We start from the raw sequence: 3,974 nt of genomic DNA, 5'->3' as shown, positions 1-3,974 counted from the left end.
AACTTAGAGATCATGGAATATTTATAGACTCATTATAGAGATAAGGAAATTGAAAATTCCCTAGTTGAGTCACTTGATCAAGATCATCAAAAGCACAAAAAGCCAGAAGTCTCAGCTTGGAGCAGGAAGACTTCTGCTTCATAAAGGGAGCCTTAACCAAGACATAGGTGACTCCCATTTGCAACATTCTTTAAGAAAAGGATCTTCATTACCTTCCCTGGATGCTGATTGTATCTTCACTGGTGGTTTTTCTCTACCAGGAACAGTAACTCTCCTCATGCCACCCTGATAGTGAATAGCCAGGCCAGGGACGTGAACTCAAATCTGCCTGGCTCCAGAGCCTGAGCCACTGTGGTAGTTAGTTAATCACACACATGCTCGCTCAGCCTCCCAAGAGCAAAGGCAGAGAAGGGGGTGGCAAGCCCTGCCCGAAGGAAATGTGCTGAGACTTGTTAGATTTTTAGGCCTGGAAAGCCAGAGTCAGTGGCTGCCTGGTTCAAAGTTGTACCTTTTGATACATGGAAACTGACAAGCAGTTAAGAGTTTACCAAGCTGTTTAAGATCTATAAAAGGAGAAGTGTAGTTCCCAGTTATAGTTGCAATTTAATAGGCAATATTAAAATGCTAAACACCAAGATTTTAATTGTATTATATCAAATAGATACTATTTGAATTGATTTTTCATCCTTAGCCTTTTGTTAAAAGAGAGGAAATAACCATTATTTGAATGGCTTTTAAATTTTAAATCACAAGGATATTTTTTAACACTACTGATACTTTAATGACCTAAAAGGGAATATTCTCTTCCAAAGAGTAAGAAAATTTACTGCCAATCAGCAACAGATTACATAATAACCGAAATTCACTTTGACAAAAAGGCATCTTAAAAAGTGAAGGAGAAAGTGGGTTTTAGACAACATGGTGCTGACCTATCTAAATCTGTAGCTTAAAATTTGGATGGGTACTGAAAAGTTGGCCCGCCTGTATGTTCATTGTACTAAATATTTTATACATCCACATGCCCATGCTTGTTTCTCCAGGCCTTATCTTTATCCTAGAAAGTATGCATATTAATTAGAAAGTCTATGCCTAGAAATGTTTCTGATGATATAGACATATAGTGCCATTTATAAGAGACATGTGATATGCAATAAACAGGAGGCATATATTACAGTAACACTTGGTAACATGAATAGTTATATTACCACTTCATTTAAGTATGTCATTTATATCACATGTTATAAATTTCATGAGCATTCTTTACATATAAAAATAGCTATGATTACCATGGTTATCAAAAACTATATAGTAAAGCTTTTATTAAATTTACCTGACAAACACTCATGAAGCAGTTTCAATGAACAAAATGAATCCTGTAAGTTTTGCAAAGATGGGCTTGATAAAGGACAGCAATGGTATGGACGTAACAAAAGCAGAAGATATTAAGAAGAGGTGACAAGAATACACAGAAGAACTGTACAAAAAAGATCTTCACAATCAAGATAATCACGATGATGTGATCACTCACCTAGAGCTAGACATCCTAGAATGTGAAGTCAAGTGGGCCTTAGAAAGCATCACTATGAACAAAGCTAGTGGAGGTGATGGAATTCCAGTGGAGCTATTTCAAATCCTGAAAGATGATGCTGTGAAAGTGCTGCACTCAATATGCCAGCAGATTTGGAAAACTCAGCAATGGCCACAGGACTGGAAAAGGTCAGTTTTCATTCCAATCCCAAAGAAAGGCAATGCCAAAGAATGCTCAAACTACTGCACACTTGCACTCATCTCACACGCTAGTAAAGTAATGCTCAAAATTCTCCAAGCCAGGCTTTGGTAATATGTCAACCATGAACTTCCAGATGTTCCAGATGTTTCCAGAAAAACATCTATTTCTGCTTTATTGACTATGCCAAAGCCTTTGACTGTGTGGATCACAATAAACTGTGGAAAATTCTGAAAGAGATGGGAATACCAGACCACCTGACCTGCCTCTTGAGAAATCTGTATGCAGGTCAGGAAGCAACAGTTAGAACAGGACATGGAACAACAGACTGGTTCCAAATAGGAAAAGGAGTACGTCAAGGCTGTATATTGTCACCCTGCTTATTTAACTTCTATGCAGAGTACATCATGAGAAACACTGGGCTGGAAGAGGCACAAGCTGGAATCAAGATTGCTGGGAGAAATATCAATAACCTCAGATATGCAGATGACACCACCCTTATGGCAGAAAGTGAAGAGGAACTAAAAAGCCTCTTGATGAAAGTGAAAGAGGAGCGTGAAAAAATTGGCTTAAAGCTCAACATTCAGAAAACGAAGATCATGGCATCTGGTCCCATCACTTCATGGGAAATAGATGGGGAAACAGTGGAAACAGTGTCAGACTTTATTTTTTGGGGCTCCAAAATCACTGCAGATGGTGATTGCAGTCATGAAATTAGAACATGCTTACTCCTTGGAAGGAAAGTTATGACCAACCTAGATAGCATATTCAAAAGCAGAGACATTACTTTGCCAACAAAGGTCCATCTAGGCAAGGCTATTGTTTTTCCAGTGGTCATGTATGGATGTGAGAGTTGGACTGTGAAGAAAGCTGAACACTGAAGAATTGATGTTTTGAACTGTGGTGTTGGAGAAGACTCTTGAGAGTCCCTTGGACTGCAAGGAGATCCAACCAGTCCATTCTAAAGATCAGTCCTGGGATTTCTTTGGAAGGACTGATGCTAAAGCTGAAACTCCAGTACTTTGGCCACCTCATGCGAAGAGTTGACTCATTGGAAAAGACTCTAATGTTGGGAAGGATTGGGGGCAGGAGGAGAAGGGGACGACAAAGGATGAGATGGCTGGATGGCATCACCGACTCGATGGACATGAGTTTGGGTAAACTCCAGGAGTTGGTGATGGACAGGGAGGCCTGGTGTGCTGAATTCATGGGGTCGCAAAGAGTCAGATATGACAGAGTGACTGAACTGAACTGAAGTTTTATAATTACATATATTAGACATTATACTAAACATGAAATCAATTAAAAGCTGTTAAAATATTTTCCTATGTATAACTTTGTCTTCAAAAAGAAAAAAGCTTTCCAATTAAAAACAAATCGAGAATTTTTCATGAAATAGTGATTTCTAGTGCTCGCTTCGGCAGTACCTATACTAAAATTGGAAAGATGCAGAGAAGATTAGCATGGCCCCTGCACAAAAACGGCATGCAAATTTATGAAGCATTCCATATTTTCATTACCAATGGTATTTTTCACAGAATGAGACCAAAACATTTTACAATTTGTATGGAAACACAAAAGATCCCCCAAACCAAAGCAATCTTAAGAAAGAAAATTGGAGCTGGAGGAACCAACCTTCCTGACTTCAGATTATACTACAAATTTAGTCATCAAGACTCTATGGTACCAGCACAAAAGCAGAAATGTAGACCAATGGAACAAGATAGAAAGCCCAGAGAAAAGCCCACACATCTGTGGGCAGCTTATCTTTGACAAAGGAGGCAAGAATATATAATGGAGAAAAGACAGCCTCATTAACAAGTGGTGCTGGGAAAACTGGACAGCTACGTGTAAAAGAATGAAATTAGAACACTTCTTACGGAGAAGGCAATGGCACCCCACTCCATTACTCTTGCTTGGAAAATCCCACGGACGGAGGAGCCTGGTAGGCTGCAGTCCATGGGGTTACTAAGAGTCAGACATGACTGAGTGACTTCACTTTCACTTTTCCTTTTCATGCATTGGAGAAGGAAATGGCAACCCACTCCAGTGTTCTTGCCTGGAGAATCCCAGGGGTGGCGGAGCCTGGTGGGCTGTCGCCTATGGGGTCGCACAGAGTCAGACACGACTGAAGCGACTTAGCAGCAGCAGCAGCAGCATGGTGGCTCAGTGGTAAAGAAGCCTCCTGCCAATGCAGGAGACATGGGTTTGATCCTTGGTTCGGGAAGACTGCCTAGAGAAGGAAATG

At 40.2% G+C, this 3,974-nt stretch overlaps 1 non-coding gene across 1 annotated transcript; it reads left to right on the top strand.

The window, feature by feature from the left end:
- The first annotated feature begins 3,134 nt into the window (after window positions 1-3,134).
- On the top strand, window positions 3,135-3,241 carry LOC147378450 (U6 spliceosomal RNA). Its single transcript, XR_015154061.1, has one exon. It is a non-coding gene; the product is annotated as a U6 spliceosomal RNA (small nuclear RNA).
- Window positions 3,242-3,974: the final 733 nt, after the last annotated feature.

Source organism: Bos grunniens, chromosome 2 (genome assembly GCF_055505025.1).
Source record: "Bos grunniens cultivar Pamir isolate PY7600 chromosome 2, Bosgru_T2T1.0, whole genome shotgun sequence".
Taxonomy (NCBI): Eukaryota; Metazoa; Chordata; class Mammalia; order Artiodactyla; family Bovidae; genus Bos; species Bos grunniens.
This window is presented reverse-complemented; position numbering and strand designations above follow the sequence as displayed.